At 43.1% G+C, this 20283-nt stretch overlaps 1 protein-coding gene across 5 annotated transcripts in view; it reads left to right on the forward strand.

The window, feature by feature from the left end:
- Positions 1-20283, forward strand: part of DLGAP1 (DLG associated protein 1) — a 698746-nt gene that overhangs the window by 201660 nt on the left and 476803 nt on the right. For 4 of the 5 annotated variants that reach the window (XM_090039733.1, XM_090039735.1, XM_090039734.1 and 1 more), the window contains one exon: positions 8850-8945. The exons of the other annotated variant lie outside the window; for it this stretch is intronic. The gene's annotated coding sequence lies outside the window, so the exon portion shown is untranslated. The remainder of the gene's footprint in view (positions 1-8849; positions 8946-20283) is intronic. 5 annotated transcript variants of the gene reach the window in all.

Consider the following 20283-nt stretch of genomic DNA (forward strand, 5'->3'; position numbering starts at 1 on the left):
CTGCGAAGCTAGTCCCAGTTCTATCTCCGCCTTGGCCTTCCTGACTGCCCCCCTGCATCCCCGAGCAACCGCAGTATAGTCCTCCCTGGTGATGGCCCCTCCCTTCCATTGGGTGTGCACCTCCCTTTTAGCTAGGAGACTCCCAGATGCTTTTGGTGAGCCATGGGGGCTTTTGCGCCCTCCTGCCCCCTTTGATCCATGTTGGGATTACCTCCCTTTGGGCTTGGAGGATCGTCTCCTTAAGGAGCGACCACTCTCCTTGGACACCTAGTGCTTCTCCCCTCTGGGACCTCAGTGCTTCCCCGACTATTCTTCTTAGCTCATTGAAGTCCACCCTCCTGAAATGTAGGGCTGCTGCCTTGCTGTAGGCCTTTGCCACCTTGCAATGGATGGTGGATTCCAGCAGGCAATGATCACTGTTGCCCAGGTGATTGAACACCTGCAGACCCTCACCAGGTCATTGCCGGTAGCCAGCACCAGGTCCAACAAGGCATCTCCCCTGGTGGGGCTGTGCACCTCCTGGGTTAGATGGAGGTCCTGCATTCTGACTAGGAACCTACGTGATTGGTCAGACCTGGCTGACTGCTCTTCCCAGAAGATGTCTGGAAAGTTCAGTCACACATGATGACCACGTCCTTTGACCTAACTACCTCTGTGGGTGACTTAAGAATTCCTGGTCTAGCTCTTCCACTTGGTTGGGTGGTCTGTAGTAGACCCCCACTGTTAAATCTCTGTCCCCTCGACTGCCTTGTATTCTAACCCAGCACTTCAGAATGCCCCTCCTCTGACTCTGGTCTGTTTGCATCAGTTTCGAAAAATAATGTGAACTCCCATTCTGTTAGTGTTGTATGTGTCCTAGTCAACCATATTTCTTTCCGTCTATATGCTGGTGATAATTTTTTTTTGGTAAATCTTAGTAAAGCAGTACCATGTCTGCTTGTTCAAGACCTCTGTGAATACCTTTGTAAAAAGAATACTTTCTAGCATCAAATCCTGTCAACTCTTCTTTTCTAACCTCTGTTGACTTCAAGGGTAGTTTAGGTAAGTAAAGTGTGTACTGCAGTGTGTGAGCTTTGTTCTGCAGTAGCCACTATTCTAAGAGCTGGACTTATTGATTATGGTAGTACATGCAAAAAAAGAACTGTGCAATGAAAAACATTACCAAATACAGTACATGCCAAACAGAGAGGAGAATCACTAAGAGAGCAATTTTAATTTAAAACTGGAGAATACATTGCCAAAGAGCTTTTAAAACTGTTTAAACCAAAAATGCAAACTATAAAAAAGAGTGCTTTTTAATAAGGAAATGATACTTAGTAACTGATTCTGAAGAATGAAATCAGGGGAATTTCAAATTTTTGTAAAAGTGTTGTTATGACTCTCTGCAAATTATTTAGCATCTCTTTGCTAGGTTTCTCATCCGTAAAATGGGATGATGATATCTACATTAAAGAAATACCGAGCCATAATTCATTAAAGATGACAAAGTGCTTGGAACCATGAATCAAGTGAATCTTTCTATTCAGGATGTGCCTACGTACTTATCTAAAGAAGGATAGACATGAGCATTAACGTAAATGCTTTTCTGAGTCAGAGCATTGGTAATTTTGGAGTGCAAGGCATTATACATGACAATTTTTGTTTGTTGGTTTTTAAAATGTACAAATGTTTCTGTGTTCATAGAGAGCAGGAAGGGAGATGGGAAACCAACAACTTTTAAGCACCATCTTATTTTATGTGGAAAAATAACATCCGTAGTTTATATTTTTGCATTGCTAAGCTTGTGTGCTACATAATATGAAACAGTATGGCATAGGTTGGAAACAAATGTTAGAGGTGAATAATGCAGATATTTTTCAATGTACTTACATTGGTGATATGAGTTAGTTACATAGATATTTCATAATAGCAACAGCAGTGGTATAGTAACTCCTTTGGAAACAATAGTATTTTCAAGTGAAGCCTCTTAATGCCATTGCTTACTGCCCAGTAAGTTTACAAGTTTCCTTTGCTGCAGAATATATTTCCTCAGGTAGTTCTAGCAGTAGTACCTTATCTCTTCTGTAGATGTCATTTTTGTCTTGGGTGAGAATGGTGTTAAGCATCTGAATAATGGTTCCTATCAGGCATCTCCTTCCTGTTTTTATTTTTAATTACCAACATCTGGCACTCTAGATCAAGACTGCAGTGTAATTGTGTTGAGTGCTAAAGGTTCCAGGACATAGTCTCTGTCTGAAGTCTGTTAATAATACTTAGTGTTTGTTAAGTATTAAATAAGTTCTATCTAAGTCTCTCAAAATACCTCTGTGAAGTAAGTTAAGCCCAAATGAGGCTGAGAGGTTAAAGGAAAGGCCATAGACTATAGAGTCGGATTAAGGAAATTTCTGGCATTTAACTCTGCCATAAGACAACCTGCATGATGGGTTTATTTGTACTTATACATTATCCTGGACTGGCCAACATCTCCTTTTCTTCATTCTCTCCTGTATTAAGAGTATAGAGTATTTTACGTTGTCTGGTCCAAAGAAAAAGATACAATACATTATACTGTAACACTTAGAGACTATGTACAGATATTTAATGTAATTTTGTACTGTTATTTTAGAGTGCATTTCTCTGTTAGCCACTCTGTTTCTTTTATTCTCACTTTTCATAAATACAGGGGAAATACAACCCTGTCTATTCTGGAAATTACTTTGAAATGGAACCCCTGGCTCTGCTCATCTACCAGAAGTAAAATATTTTTTGCTTGCTTATTTAAAAATACTTACTGACCAAACCTGGGTAAGTGTCTTAGTGTAAAGAGTGGGTGCATCCACACATGCAGGCACATATACTTGTAGCAGCTTAAATAATGGCAGCACAAATTTGTGCCAGAGATTTGTGCCTCGCACTGAACATACACTTTGGTATGGGGCAAACTGACCCTGCCTAGCTCCTTTTAGATCTTCAGCCAGGGGGAGCTAGAGACTGGGGCCAGTACGTGCGCTGGTCCCAGCATTATAAAAAGCTGCCCTGGCAAGCAGCTTCAGGAGCAGGAGTTCTGAGGCCTGGCCAGTTGGTATTTGGGGACACTAAGCCCTTGTGCCAGCTGGACTGCTGAAGCAGCTCTAACCTAGAGGGTCCCCTGCACCCTCTACCACCTGCAGCAGTATGGCAGTGGGGGCTGCTGCCTAGCTGTAACCTGCTGCCACCTGCAATAGCATCCACCTTGTTGAACCTATGGCCCCATGACTATATAACTTGGCAGACCCAGGTAGGGCCCACATGGCCTCCTGGGCTGTGGTATGGGCACTGCAGCAGAGCTTCTTGCAGGGGCTGTGGCTGCACAGCTGGCAGGGGCTGTGGCTGCACAGTTGGCCTTCAGGTGGCACTGAGGTCATTTCTTCTGGTGCCTCCATTCTGCCATCTGCGCAGCTATGGCCCAGAAGATGTGCTTCTTGTGGTAGCCTACTTCGAACTGTTGAAGTGTGTCCTCCTGGGCCCAAATGGCCAGATCAGTGACCTTGCCTGCCCTAAAGCTGGGTCTTCGGTGCTGGCCCTTAGCAGGCTTCTCTGCTCGGGTCCTGCCACTTGCCTCACCAGCAGGGGTCCTGGTGTTTCCTGTTTAAAACTTGCAAATTCTCTGATAACTCCCCCCCGCCCAATTCTTGCATTAAAATACCCCAAATCCTTGATCTTCCATGATTTAAATGATATGCAACGATATAGAGGTATCAGTTCAGCATTATTTTATTGATATATTTACAAGTTTAAAGCAATTTGGAAGCCTACCAGTGCCACTGTCATCATAATAAAATGAATTCTAAATATCTCAATACAATTTGGTGTTTGCTTTTGTTTTTTTGTCATAGAAAAATCAGAGCTGACCCTGCCCCCTTTGCTCACCAGGATGTGGGGTGCTGAGCAGCACTGATATGCTGGTGCCCTGCTCCTGCTCTTGCCTCTCACTCCTAACCCACAGCCCTGCCAGTGTCCCTTACTCCAGACCTGCAGCCCCTGCCTGCCCCCACTAGCTCCCTCTTGGCAGCTGCTCAGTCCCAGCACCAGGACATGAGTCCAGCTGCAGCTGTCCCACCTGGTGCTTTATGGCTCTGAGCAGTGCCAGCCGTTGCTGTTCTGCTCCCTGTACCTATGCCCAGGCCCCAGCAATCCCCATACTGTTTCTGGAAAGCCCTCAACTAGGGCTCAGGGACTAGGCTGGGAAGCCCCTTCCCGTCCAAGCTGGCCTTCCTTTGCACAAGCTGCTTTAGGGAGACAGGGGGGCTCTAAGCCTGGCTGTGGTGGCCTCTCCTGTGTGGAGCACTCCCCCAACCACCTTCTCTCTATCTCTCACACACATGCCTGCTGCCACCTCCACCCCTCTCCCCAACCCATCACACCCCACTACTGGTTCCTGGGACCAGGAGCCCCCATAGGTTGGGGGCACATCTCCAAGCACTGGTGTGGTCATAGGGCAGGACTGCACTGTGGCAGTTGCCCCTACAGCCATGGGTCCTGTCAGCAGTTCCCATCCTGTCCTGTCTGGCAGCTGGGCATGCAGGTGGTGAGATTTGTGGGGGGGATGTGGGGTGTGGAGGAGGAAGGGATGTGGGGGGATTTATGAATGGGGATGAGGTTTGTGGGGGGGTGGGATTTGTGGCTGGGTATGTGGGTACGAGGGTTTGTGGGGGTGGTTTGTGGGTGTGGGGGTGACTGTGTGGGTGGGAGGCAACTGCTTGGGAGAGGTAGGTCCACCCACACAGGGTGCACAACCACTCCCAGACCCCCCCTCCCCAAGCAGCAGCAGCAGCGGCCGTTGTGCTCAGTGCATATTTCTGATAGTGACCAAAAAGAGCTGAGCATAGAGAACAACACTAGTTGGCTGACTTTCTCACCAAAGATGTGAATTCCAATCTCTTCTTGGCCTGACCCAGGATCTCCAATCCCTCAGTGACTGATTGTCTTATCTGGAGTCAGATCTTCAGCAACTTTCTGAAGAGGGCAGTGGTAGAACTGAGCAAATCCTTGCCTTGCCCACTGTAATCTACAAGCACTCTGTGCTTTGGTAGCATGAGCTCCTGGCCCTGATGAAGCACTACTTTGAGGACTGTGATGCTGCCAGGGGCATTTATGCTTAACCACTTGCAGGAGGTACAACACAATGTCTTAAAAGCTGCAGTACTGTGGCTCGATATCGGATGCCATTTCACTGCTGCTGGACATTAACAGCAAGCTCAGGCTGGTGGGAACAGCTCGTGCTTGAAACCTGGGATGATCATCAGTGATAGCAGAGCTTTAGGATGTCCTGTGGCATGTTTGCACCATGCTCACTTCCTGCTGTAACACAAGGATTTTGGGCTTTGGAGCCCCATGCCCATCAAAAGACATTTGGACCTGGTGATTGGGAAGTTCATGAACACTGACAGCCTGTCACCAACTAATTTGACATGGGGCAGACAATGGCAACAACAATATGTGTAATACCAAACCTGAGGAGCTTGAGTCTTGAAAAATCTGGCTCAGTGGCCTACAGAAGGTCATCGCTGGGTTTGAGTAAATGGGCTTCCTGAACTGTGTGGGGGCCATTGATGGGACTGCTATACCATTCTGTGCCTCCATGCCTCATATTACATAAAACATAATGGATTATTTTCAGTTTTACGCCAAAGAGTTGTGGACACCAGGAGTGCTTAACAACATCAGTGTTGGGTGATTGGGGTGGATGCACAATATCCATGTATTTAAGAACTGTGATTTCCTGGAGATGCCGCAGCAGAGGGGTTTGCCCCTGGTGCTCCCACCATGGATTTGAGTGTCTGACCATTTCCTCCTTGATCACTAGGGACCTAGCCTATACTGGGAGTTTACAAGGGCTGGCTGAGAGGAGAAAACTGAGGCACAGACCACTGGGTGGTTCAGAGTTGTGAATAATGCAAGTTAAAGACTGGACAGGAAGCACACAAGGAACAAATTTCAAAATTGTGAAAACTTTATTTTTTTTCAAATAAATCTGAGATAAGCAGTCGAAAAAATAAGCCATCTCACAAATGGGTTTGCTAATTAAACTCTTTAACACTGTGCAAGTTGGGCTAAATGTACTGTGGAGTGGTTTGGTGTCTGCCCAAGTTCCTTGTCTCTAGACCTCCCTGCTGGAGGAGGAGAGCTATGCTGTGGAAGCATGCTGCCCCAAGTCTGAGCCAGGTGGTTGCAAGGAGCAAAATACCTGCATTTCCAAGAGTGCATTCAACTCTGCACAGCTAGCAAGCTGGATGGGGCAAACAGTGCCAGGATCTGTCCTCCCATCTCATCATTGAAATTCAGGTACTTTTTTGTGATACTGCCCTCTGCTGCTGCAGTTTAGGGACCTGGGAGGATAGTGGCATTCCTGTCACTTGAGGAAAGAGAAGGACTCCCTCTACTGGGACATTCAGTGGACCTGCCACTTAGACCTCCATGGTTTGTTTAGCATCCCGCCATGCCAGGGGGTGCAAGACTTTGTCCAGCCAGGGCAGCTGGAGAATGGGCAAGTGCACCTGGACAGCTTCCCTGTACTCCCACTGACCATTGAGGGATGTGCTTAAATTCCCCACTGACCATCTAGGATGGAGGTGCAATTGGGGGTGCAGCAAGTGTCCTTTGTCCCCTTTTTTATTTTTATGTGTAATGGAACCACTTTTTGAAAAGTTAAGAAGTGACTGGGTGATGAATGGAGTTCCTGTACCTAAGAGAGATGGGAACCAAGCCAAATGCGTGGCATATATGGACAATTTTAATGTTAACTATCAGGATCACCTGTCTGTGGAAAGGGTGCTGAGGCACACAGGTGAATATGAGAAGATGGCAGGAGATAAGTTAAATATTCCAAAGAGTACACATATGGTGTATGGTGATGTGGGAGATTTAAGCACACTGGAGGTCAAGATTGTTAAAGAGGGATGGGTGTTGGGAATTGATTTTGACCCAGGGCTGGAGGGAGAAACCACACGGAGGAAAGTAAGCAGTAAAATGATGTAGTTACTGGGGCTCTGGAGTTCACAAAAACTAGCTTTAGTGGGAAAGGTGAGGATAATCAAGGCATTAATCTTGTCATTACTGCTCTACATGGGGATCATTTTTCTGCCTCTGTGGAGGTTGGCGTGCAAGATTCAGAAGGATTTGTGTGCCTTCTTTTGGCAGTCCCATAAGGAACAATTGGCAAAAGCGATACTATATAGGATACAGAGGTGTGTAGGATTGGGGTTTCCTAATGTATTTTGTTTGTCTTTGTAAAATACCATATTTACTTGAATATAAAACAACTGTAATAATTAGATTATATATATGGAAAATATATAAATGTGCTATAATTTTCTAGGCGTTGAATCTAATTATTGGAGATCTGCTTAAATTTGTCCATCTCTTACTTCTACATTAGTGAAAATAAATCTGGGTGCTCAGGTAGCCCCCTTTTCCTCTGCCTCCCCCCAGCTTCTTCCTCCATGAAGCCTCTTTCCCTCCTCCTTACTGAGAGACCTTGCTCTCCCTGAGCACTTGGAGGAAAGGAGCAAATTTGAAAACAATTACCTTGAAATAAACATAGCTGTAGTAATTTACATATAGACTTAGTTCACCCAAAATTGATGCATTTTACCTTTTTAAAGCAGCTACAGGCTTTAGCACAGGTACTCCATAAACACACTTTTTAAGCAGCACTTTTGTATGTACTTATATGTAATGCAAATTATGCGTGATACTAGTCCAAAGCCAAAAGGCTCATGATTTAGTATAGTTCACGTGCATATACTGCAGGTACTGCCCCTACAAAGGAAGAGTGTGTATATGTGTGTTTGGTGGGGGGAGGTTAGTACCTGGTGAAACAAAACTGGGCACTAAAACTGCCAAAGTGTTATGCTATCTTTGAGGCCTTCAAAAATAAAAGTAAGTTTCAGCCAGCAGGACCAGAAATCTTGAGCAAATAAATGCTGGAAATAGGTGTATCTGGTCCAAGGGCCATCTCACTCTGGTGGGTTACCTGAATAAGGAGAGATCATGATTGATGTAGAACAACATTTTTTAAGATGAACTTGTTGAAAGAGCACAGAGATTTTGAATGGCTGATGGGTATTTCCAGTTTGGCACCTGTAGAAGGCTTGGGGACTGGATAGTGCAGTTGACTGCCCAACAGCTAACTGTGGAGAGGAAGAATCTTAAAGGCATACCTTCTGGGGATGTCATGTTATAAGAAGGGTATGGACAAGAGTGGAATGTTCTTGAGATACTGGTGGGAATACAGAGTGTGACACAAATGATGGTGCTGTGGGGTGAGTTCCCACAAACTAAAAAATTGCATGCAAGAAAAGGACAGAAATTGATATTTTTTTTTAAGATATAATTTATAAATTTGAGAGATTTGATTGCAACATGTTGAACTATCAGTTAAAGATATTTTAAAGATAGGGTAGAATAAGTTAAACGTTTACTCTATAAGAGAACAGGACGAATTAGGAGAAGAAAAAGCTGAAAGTATGTGACAGAGGGCTAAGTGGTTGATTCTGTCTCTATGAACTTTGTGCATAATATACAACATTCCTGACTCAGGGCACTGTTTTTGTGCACAGTATTGGCCTACATAGTTTTGTGGATTTTTTGTTTGTTTGTTTACTTTCAGTCCCTATGTTTTTTAATACTATATTGTGTTAAATTAGGTTTTGGGTAGGAGAATGAATACATTTCTGGTCTTTTGTTGGAGTGGGAGAGATATGTCTTAATGTTATACATAATGGGTTGTTGGGTTTAGTGGAAAGCTTTTCTTAAACAAAGAAAAATATTTGGTTTTGATGCTTTATTAAAAAACAAATAAACTGTTGTCTCTATGTACCTGTTCCCAGATTACAAACCTGATGTCCCTTTGTCAGCCCTGCCTAGAATCTGCAGAATCTGAACTGTTCCTCTGCCACACAACTCTGTTTCATTCTGAACTCCAGGTACCTGATGCAGCTTGCTACCTGACTCTGCTCTGCCTATTATCTCAGCCTTGTCTGAGACTGTGACTTCCTGTTTTTGACCCTGCTATTCCTCAGATCTCTGATTCGTATCTTGCACTAGCCACTGGGCAGACCACACATGCCTCAGCGTATGATAATTTGTTCAGACCATTCTTGGGCAAGAAGGCTAGTGTCTGTGGAATTAGTTCTGCAGACCAGCCTCTGAGTGGGAGCTAACAGTGGTACTGAAGCAGGTCAGTCAGTTAGCAGTGGAAAACCAAAACTCAGGTAGCCACTTCCCTCTGACCAACAGCATTTGCAGGAGTGCATACAATTACTGCAAACAAAGAATTACTCCCTCTGAGGGCATCTGTCAGAAATGTACCTGATGGCTTCCTGTTCTCCCAGATTGATGGTGATCATTATTACTTCTAGGGCTTTATTAACCACTGACACCTTTTGTTTCTGACCTAACCCATACTTGTGCCAATGACCAAACAAAGGCAGCCCTAGTTATCAATCTGTTGTCTGGGATGCTCTGGAGTAGACCTCCCCATCTTGGGAAAAAAACAGTCTGATATTGAGATACAGGGAAACATTTCTTGTGCCATGTCTGTCATGTCTGATGATTTCCCATCATTCCTGGACAGTGGGCTACAGCCACCCCAAAATTTGCCATAGCCTCCCCACCCCTCAGCGCTGATACTGCCTACCTAAATTGCAGCTCCGGCTCAGCCTCCTGCCAGGAAGAGTGCAGCGCTGGCCCCAGCCCCAGCCTGCAGTGGCAACACACCCTTGCCCCTTGTGCAGATCCAGGTGGCATATAGTTTCTAGGGTCGGAAGGGACCTGAGCAGATCATCTAGTCCGACCCCCTGCCATGGCAGGAAAGAATACTGGGGTCAAATGACCCCAGCAAGATGTTCATCTAACCTCCTCTTAAACACCCCCAGGGTAGGAGCCTGCACCACTTCTCTTGGAAGCTGGTTCCAGACCCTAGCTGCCTGGACTGTGAAGTAGCGCCTCCTGATATCTAACCTAAACCTACCCTCTGCCAGCTTGTGACCGTTATTCCCGGTCACTTCTGGCAGTGCTCGGGGGAACAGTGACTCCCCCAATGCCTGCTGATCCCCCCTGACTAGTTTATAACAGGCCACAAGATCCCCCCTCAGCCTTCTCTTTTGGAGGCTGAACAGGTTCAGGTCCCATAGCCTCTCCTTATAGGGCCTGCCCTGTTGGCCTCATAGGGCCTACCCTGATCGTACGAGTGGCCCTCCTCTGGACCCTCTCCATGCTGTCAACATCCCTCTTGAAGTGTGGCGCCCAGAACTGGATGCAATACTCCAGCTGCGGTCTGACCAGTGCCGCATAGAGGGGGAGGATCACCTCTTTGGACCTGCTCGAGATGCGTCTATGGATGCATGCCAAGGTGCGGTTGGCCTTCCTAACTGCCTCTCCACACTGCCGGCCCATGTTCATCTTGGAGTCAGTGATGACCCCCAGATCCCTTTCTGCCTCCGTGCTGACAAGAGGGGAGTTCCCTAACCTGTAGGTATGGTGCTGGTTGTTCCTCCCCAGGTGCATCACCTTGCACTTGTCTGTGTTGAAACACATCCTATTCTTGTCCACCCACCCTTGTAACCTGTCTAGGTCTGATTGTAGCCTGTTGCATCCTTCCAGTGTGCCCATGTCCCCCCACATCTTAGTGTCATCAGCAATTTTGAACAGGGTGCTTTTTACCCCCTCATCCAAATCACTGATGAAGATGTTGAACAGTGTGGGCCTGAGGACCGAGCCCTGCAGAACCCTACTGCCCATGTCCTTCCAGGTTGAGAAGGACCCATCCACTACCACCCTCTGGGTGCAGCCCTCCAGCCAGTTGGCGACCCATTTGACTGTGTGGGTGTCTACACCACAGCCCCCCAGTTTCTTAATGAGAATGGGGTGAGAGACAGTGTCAAAAGCCTTCCAGAAGTCCAGGAAGACTGTATCCACTGCTATCCCTGCATCTAATGATCTGGTGATCTGATCGTAAAGGCCACCAGGTTGGTCTGACAGGACCTTCCACTGATGAACCCATGTTGGTTGCCCCTAAGCATGCAGTCCCCTGCTGGCCCCTCCTGGAGTGCGTGTAGTGGCAGGATCTGCACCCCCTGGACAAGCCTTTTGCAGCTCCATCCTGTGCTCTGCCCTGGCTGGGCAGTGCCCGCCCCAACCACACTCCCTCCCTCACTGGAGAGACCTCAATCTCCACCCCCATCTTCCCCCCCCCCAACAGACTTACCAACTGGATGCTGCTTTCCAAGCTTCTGGGCTGCATATCAGCAATTGGATTGGTATCAGCCAATTTGGCTTGTTAATAATTGGCCACCAGTATCAGCCCAAAAATCTTTATCAGTGCACCTTTACTTTTGTACAGTGGAAGTTGCAAGAGCTCTGTTTTATCTTGGAGTACTTCCAGTGACACTTTTGGAAGGCCTGGAAATTAGCTACCATGAAGTTTCCCTCAAGGGTGTCTAGGACCTTGATGTGAGGACAGAGTGCTCCTTAGATGATGACTGGCCTTCCCTTCAAGTATGGGGGCAAGGCCAACATCTTTCAAAAAAGAATGTGGCTATCGTATCCGAGGGAGGAAATGGGGGGCAAAATACGGCCTGTGGGCCAGATCCGACCTGCCAGGCTGTTCTGTCCAGCCTATGGGGCCTCTGAAAATTTAGAAAATATATATTTATCTGCTCCTGGCTGCCTGTCAAAGATGACAAGATCCAGAGGCAGTAGGACTCAGAGGAAGCTGGCAGGACTCGCCAACAAGGTCTGCCCAGCTCTGCCCTGCCCCCAGCCCCTTCCCACCAACTGGAAGTCTCTGCCTACTGCAGCTTTCAGGCTATTCCAGCAGCACGTGGCCCCCCCAGCTACATCAGCAGTCTGCCGGAGCACAGGGCCTGCGCCAGTACCCTGGGGTATGTGTGTGTGGGGAGAGAGAGTTCATAGGGCAAGGCCCACACACACACCCCACCATGCACCCACATGTGCACCCACCCCCCCACACTTCTGTAAATGCAGACCCCCACACCCATACCCCCTCACACACCTCAGCCACCGTCCCTCCACCCACACCCCACATATCCAGACACCCAGATGTTCTATCACCCCACACTCATACCCCCATACCCACATCCTCTTCCACACCCCATATACCCACACACTAACAGCCCCCCACAAATTCTATATCCATGCTCCTGCCCCCCTCCCTCCACAATATACAAGAGTAAGATTTCATTTTAAGCTATTGTGCAGTCAGTCACCTCTATGTACACTACACAAACGCATGTAAATCAGGACAAAAATATTTTTTGAAATCAAATTAATGAATGTTGTAGATGTTCAAATTTTAGAATATAATTTGTGAATATAATTTGAATATAATTTAGAATAGAATATTATTTTTCTGGTTCTGAGCTAGCAAAACCCCTTGCTGAAAGGAGTATTTCTAGGGACAAAGGGAGGTACTTTGGGTGGCAAAGATTGGGAGTTAGGGGGCAGGACTTCTGGTCACAAGATGGCGACCAGGGGACGGCACCTGTCAAGTGGCGAGGCTATCAGTGCAGCATGCCAAAACTCAGTAAGCGGCCTTCTGCCCGAAATAATTGCCCACCCCTTTCCTGTTTGTAAAGAAAAAAGATAGAAGTCTCTGCCTTTAAGTAGCTTATTGGGCACTAAACCAAGTATCCAATATCCGATATCCCATGGAGGCTGGAACCAGTCCCCTCAGTAGATGAGTTCTTAGGGGTGGATAGACTCTCCCATGGAGCAGGAGTGAGGGGGCTGGGAGTGGTGAATCCTGAGATGCTTAACTGCAAATTTCTTGTACTACCTCAATGTAGCAGTCTGACAATAGCTGCACATATGTTTCTTAATATGATATGGAGATATTCCTCACACACAAAGTAATAACGTTACTAAAATATGAGTGAACTTAGCATGTATTTAACTGCTTGAACAAACAGTGGCTGACACTTTTTAAATGCATCTAATATATATTAAGTGTAACATGCAACACAGCCCTGAATGTGCAGCTTGAGCATTGAAATATATGAACAGAAAAATTCTCATAATACAACCAGAGTTCTGGAGATATTACTGGAACTCTAATATGGAAAGTCTTTATATTATGTTATTTCATAAATGTATTTTTCTCAAAAATAGTTCAGTTTTGTTAAAATGTTGTTACATATACATATATGTAGATATATAGATATGGGGGTCTGCATATTTATTTATTTATTTATTTATTTTACATTTGTTATTAGCGTGTGCCAGTAGCTATAATATGTGACATCCCTACTGTTTTCTGTTACTCTCAATGGCTTAATTTTTAGGAATATTCATGAGCAAAATAGTTTATATTGGTTTGTTTGTAGTAGAACAGCTGCACTAGGTTAAGCATTTAAATGACAAGAATTCATTATAAACTCATAATAACCATAAACTGTTTTTCCTGTTTTGCTTGAACTTTGAGGTCCTGTTTTTCTTTCATTTTACCCAACTAGCCATCATTCAGACTGTGAAATTCCTAGAAAAGATGTAGAATTGTGTTTTCAGGTCATCCATTATCTCCATACGTTTATTATGTATTTGTGCACAGCAGACTATATTGTATTTGTGGAAAAAATTGTTTTGAGGTATCATTTTGGTTTTACAAACTGTGAAATTAATACCCTGTCTTTTCAAACGTAAACTTTACAATCATAGGTGCTATGGTACAGCCTTAGGAAGAGACTTAAAGTTGCTCAGTTTTGCTGCTGAAGTACAGCCTTTTAAAAATGTTAGTACAATTTCTATCAGAATATGTAGCAATAGCAAATATTTCTGTAATTAAAACCAGTATGCCCTGCTAGCTTTCAATTTTTCCTTGCTTTCAAATAAAATAACATTTTAAATTAACTAAAGTAGAAATAGTGCTAGGAATACAGAGGGTACCTTGTGTTAGCTCTTGCATTATGTTTGAAGAAAAATAAAGTATGTTTGCTTGTGCTAATGAAAAAATCTTAAGAGTAAACACTGTGCATTTTTATAAGGGCCTGGTTCTGCACCTTTCAACACCTTGAATTCAATGAAATGTTACACAATTTTTACGTAAAGTAAAAATTCAACTTACGGTGTGTGATACTTAAATATTTTGAGACTGATACTAAGCTGGCATAAATGAGCATAGCTCTGCCTGTAGATATATGCCAGTTTATTTCTGTGGAACATATATTCAATATCAAATATATAATGTATTAACAAAAACAAAGCATGCAGATATTTTGAGCATTTATTCCTGGGTTTTGATATGTTTTCTAGCTCCCTTGGTTTAAAGAAAAGCCTTTAATTCACTACAAAGCTGCAATAACATTGGCACAGCATTGAAACTGCTTCTCAGAACTATACTACTGACATCTAAGCTGCCAAACTTTGCACTTTCAAATGAATCAAAAATATCTAAAGCTTATAATGAATATAAAATTAAGGCGGAGTAAGGAAATGAGCCATAGTAAGTAAAGAAAAGGACCATAGATTTCTTTCTGACATCAAATGCAAAATGACACTTATTTGAGGAAATGTATCTTCTGGCAAAAATGTATTTATAGTTCTTTCTCTCTGATACTATAGGTCATTGTTCAAAGGTAGCTTATGAACATTCGGATATAGAAAATTTTAAAAAGCTATTTGCTGTGTGGAGCACATTCAAAAGCATAGCTAAAAAGGTGCTGATTGAGTTGCTTAAAAAGAAAAGTATGATTAGGACTCAAAATGGGCCACTTTTTGAGCTCACTCTCATTTGCATTATATACCTATTTTTGTTTATGCAATTTGTCCCCATTAGAAAAACAAAAGATGGATGGAGTCAGATGCACAAGTGTTTGCAACGCTGAGCTGTTTCATGGCATGACCTTTTTAACTTGCATGTTAAAACACTAAATGTTTTATATACATTTTGGAAGTCTTTTATTCCACTTAGTTTTATATGTATGTATATGTGTGTATGTGTATGTACGTATGTATGTGTATACATGTGTATATGTGTGTATGTATTTATGTATATATAATATAGATATAGATATATTCAAGCCAAAATAGTCCTACAAACCAAATTAGAAACTCATGTGTAATGGAACCTCACGTGTAATGTCTTGTTTTAATGTTGAGTGTAATGGTTATTAAATGTTGAATGACAAGCTGGTTTCCTTGCTGTTTTCAAATGGAAGTACAAATTAAATGTAGGAGTCCTTGAGTGTCTATACACTAAATTATCAATAAAACAGATAGGACATGTCATGCCAATAGAAACAGAAGCTAGGATCTGACTATATACATTATTTTTAGTGTGGTCTATGAACCATTCTAATACCAGTCAGGTTTTCAAGCATACCTCAGAACAAAGTTACATTTACTGCCCTTTAGAACTCTGGTAATGTTTCCCAGTTTCAGTGTATTATACCTTCTCCATTTCCAGTTGAATTGGACTCGAATTGGACTCTGTACCCAGGGTACTATTTCATAACAAGAGTCAAATCCATACCCATATGAAACACATCTAGTGTTTCATTATATGTTTAAGATTTCAGTTTCACAAGAGGTTGTGACCTTTGAGCAAAAACTGTTTATCCTTGAGTTTGGGGAAGAAATTTATGTACATATATAAAACTCTACAGCTCAGCTCTTCTGGTGGAGATTCCTCCTCAGGTGGAGCTGTAAGAGTTATTGTCTTGCTTCCTTAATGAAATAGCCTCCTGTTTTAAACAAGAAGCATAAGCTTTTTATGGGATCATTTAGAAATCTGCTAAATTTAATTCTCTAAAGTATTGCCAAAAATGTTTCATGTTGTTGGCAATGTGTATAGAAAATTACAAATATGTATTTCAAAAGATTTTAAAATCCTTTGTCCTTTATGTTGTAAACCAGGTGTATTTAGCATTTCACTAGCTGCTGTATTATGTCCTCCTGGCCTGTTGCTTCTAAATGAGATGCACTGCTTTCTTTAATAATATACAAAGTGTCCTTCTTAGAAGAGATTTATTTTGCTGCACAGGTACATACCTCTGAATCAATGCAATGTTGAGCCTGTTTATGTGTTTGTGGTATAGTGAGGAAGCACTAAGCATATATCCAGAGCCCTTTAATGCATGTAAATGGCAGGTAAAAATCTGTTAAACTGCAGTTTTTGGCACTTGCCAACAATTCAGGATTCAACATAGCCTGTGTTTCTTATGGAGCATCCTTAGGGGTTGTGCTCTGGGGCAACACAATTACTCAGACACATGCATAAGGTCAGGCACGTCCCAAAACTTTAGTTAGAGAAAAAATGCAGCTATAAGGTGTCAGGTGCTGGAGGAGGACCAGGATCACTGAATACACTTCAACTGATGGCTTCTCCTGCTTTTTTTTTTTCCTGCTGACATGTTCAGTGGCCACTTAAATACTGATTTTCAGCAACAGAAAGGAAAGTGACATCTCCTTCTGCAGCAACCTCTCTCCTCTGCTTGTGTGCCATGCATCACCTCTTTTGCTTTGCCCTCCCTGCTGCCAGAGCTGGAGCTGATGCAAGGAAGGTGTGGGTGTGGGTGGGTGTGGCAGGGGGACAACAGAACAACTGCATAGGTAATGCATGGGAGAGGCATATATCTCCCCAGATTTCTGCAATGATGCCAGGGCACCAAGCTCCAGCCTGGCTGGGCCCAGTACCTGGCAGCAGGGGGGGCAGCGGTGGCAGCGTGGACTTGTGCTCCCCTCCCTGTCACTACTTACACATAGTCTATGGACTGGAAGAGGCACCTTTAGCTCCATTCTGGCCCTTCCCAAATAGGGAGCACCTAGGGATTGTGCCCCACTCACCCACTCATTATTATGCTCTAGGGATCACCCTTTGTGTGTACCTGTCACAAGTAAAATAGAGAGTCCTCCTACCTTTTAGTCCAGTAGCCTAGTAGCCAGGGCATTTGCCCAGGAAGCAATAGACCTGTGATTTCTGATACTTGTCACCCATGTAGTTTGAACATGAATTGCCTGCTTTCCCAGCACCATGCTCTAACTACCAGGCCACGAGGTGGAAATTGTCCAGAGTGCCCTCCGGACTTCCTTTTGAAACTGGCCCACTGGACAGCCAAGTGAGAGATGTGGGGCTAAGAGGAAGAAAATACAATAACAAAGGGACCAGTCAGACAGATGCTGCTTTGAAAGGGAGGACCCCATATATTCTAGCCTGGCCCCAGTGGGTCAAACTTTCTCAGTTTTGCTTATCCATTTTATCACATGAATATTCAAGGCAAGGTACACTAGAGCAGTTTCAAAGGGAGAGCTGGAGAATATTCTGGTTAATGTTTGGCTGTGGCCAGATGTTCAGAGACCTTTGCTGGGAAGAACAAGATTCAGCTTCAAACCCCCTCTGAGTGAGGAGGGGGTATAGAACCTGAGGCTCCTGCTTCCTGAGCAAGTACCCTATCACTAATTTGGCCTAAAAGGCAGGAGGCCACTTACCCTCCATTTTACTCCTGGTAACTCCTGGTAAGTATACATATGTGTGTACCAGAATACATTGTGTCCTATCCTATTCTGCCATGGAGGAAATAGAAACCCAAGCTGTGCAAAAAGACTAAGAACTGAAGTTTCATAGTTCCGTACTTGCCACATAGGTGCATTAAAGGTAAATAGGATCTGGCCCAAAGTTACCACATTGTCCTGGTCTAAGCGCAAAGAAAATTACTGTTAAATCATCTGTGTAATTAATCAAGATTTACAAAAGTACCTAGGGATTTTGAGTGGCTCTGTTTTTGGATGGCCAAATAGGATAGTACATTTAATAGGCTTCATTTTCAGAGGATGGGTATAAACCAGACCTCATTAATGTGCACTGGAATGGGCTGCCAAAATGGTACACAGCCTGTGCACACGCAAATATCTAGTTGCATGTGAAAATTTTCATTTGACTTTTTGTAACTTCTGCTGTATATTCAAGTTACAGTATTATCACTTGGAGAGTTGATGATGTCCATAGCAGCAGTAAAATCTTAGTACTTCTGTCTAGAAGTACTGTTAGTACCTGCTTTCTTTACCCACAGTAAGCAACAGTGTTTTCTGTTTCCTGAGTGGAAATTAGAGAGTTTTAAAGTAACCCAAAAAAAGTTACTCTTGGTTTAAGAGCAATTTGTCTAATTTCCTGTGACAGCCAAAATTCTACTAAAAATATAAGTGAAGAGAGCATCCCACTACTTGTACTTGAAGTATTTACCCTTTAGTTGAAAAAGATAACAACTGATGCCACACATTTTGATTTCCCTTTTTCTTCAGGTATTCTGAATTCCAGCACTTTAATAGTGCTAAACCCCCCCAAAAGCACAGATCCACTGAAGCAGAAAAGCCTCATTAGTGGAGGCAGCTATGATTCCAGCTTTGGAATGGTATTTGACTGCTCAACTGCAGTGATTCAATCATTCCACACAGCTAATTTAGCATGTTTCTCAACTCACCTCATAGAAGATTGTGAAGGCACTGACCATTGTTTTCCTGTGTAGTCAAATCGAGATAATCAGTGCTCCTATGTGTGAGGAGAAAGGTGCTAGATTATAATCAAACTCATTAGCCTCCAAATGGAAGACCTAAGTGTGAATGGAAAAATAGGATTATATTGAGAAGTAGTAAAGCTGCTTATTTCATGAACATAAAGAATGTTTAGGCCTAATTTCTAAATGTCTTTGCATCCTTTCCCAGGGGCAAATTTAGCTTTATGACAAGTCAGTCATTTTTCTTGATCCTGTATTATGCTGATACTTTCGTGCATGTTTACCATTTTTGAAAATTGGGACACTTGTTTAGGCAGCTGATGTAGATTTAGCTGATGAAGATGGAGTAACTTTAGGCGCTTGATTTTGAAAATACTGCCTGCTTGGTAGGTAGGTTACTGCTCAGGATGAGTAATTGTATCAGAATCTGTACTGAGCTACTGAACCTGAACTGCCTGTGCACAAAGACGGAACCATGACACAGACAGAAATCAGTAGGTTTTTTATGTTCCGTTTTTTACATTATCTGACATCACAGCCTCATCACCTGTAGTCAGAGCCTATAAACAGCTATTACAAAGAATTAACAGAAAATTTTCAAGTGCACATGGATGTTAAAAATGGATTACGAGACCCCAAATTTATCAAGTATTTTGAGATGGATGCTATGGATTTCAAAAACCATTAAAACTTGAAATACAGTAAAAGATCAGGATTAGAAAACAGCCTTTTTCATCTTACACTGTTAGTGCAGTTAGAAAACAGTAAAATCTTCAGCAATAAAGTTGAACCTCATACTAGCTAAAAATTTTAGATGACTTTTTTCAGATGGTTAAGATGACTTGACATTATTGGTGGAGCAGCTGGCTTCTGAATTACTGGATTTAAACATTAACAAAAGATTCTATTCATGCTGAAAAGCTTATGTCACAGTATGAGTACCATCCAAAATTCTGAATGACTATTGCAGAACAATTATTTTTAAAGTTGCTGAGCTATAGGATAAATATAGGTTTTTACGAAGCCTCAGACAAATGAGAGGTCCTCTGTTGAAAAAAAAAAGCTGGATTTTATTTTTTCCAGACTTGAGTTCAAATACTCAATAAAAAGATATTGCACAGTAATCAAAAAAGTTTTTTTTTTTAATAGGAAGGAAGTTGAAGCTGCACTTCTTTTCCTACACAATACAGGCAGATGTTCTAGAAGGCTCTTAGTTATCTTAAATGCAGAGTGCTAACACAAAGGAGGACCAAGGTCTGAGAGCTGTCTCTACATCATCTCATCAAGGACAACATGAGATGTTGCACAGAGCCTGGGCCATTGTGGGGCCAAAATCCATTCTTTGTAGGCGTAGCACAGTGGGTCTCAATCTTGTTAGATCCAAAGAACCACTACAAAAATACCAGGTCTTAGCTTTCACTTATTTTTGACTACATAACAATAATAGAGCAATGCTAATGCAGAGAACTCAGAAAGACCACAGTAGATCAGAATGTTTTAACACTGTGGATTCCTATGCCTTAGGCCATAAGGGCAGACTTCATCCTTCAAACCATTCTTCATTTGCGTAGAGCTCAAATATTTAGTGTTTCTGTGAATAGAATTGATCTTATCAAAGGGAAGTCTTGTGCATGCTTATTTGTTATTGTCAGCCGCCTAAAATTAATTACTGACAAAAATGATCAAGGTTACTAGCTCAAACACTAATTAGGAATTTTAGGCACATGGAGAGTCATACTGTATTTACTGGGACTATGAACATACTTAGAGCTAAACAGAAACTTAAATGCTCTACTGG

This window comes from Crocodylus siamensis, chromosome 3 (assembly GCF_052110815.1).
Source record: "Crocodylus siamensis isolate JL-2025a chromosome 3, ASM5211081v1, whole genome shotgun sequence".
Lineage (NCBI taxonomy): Eukaryota > Metazoa > Chordata > Crocodylia > Crocodylidae > Crocodylus > Crocodylus siamensis.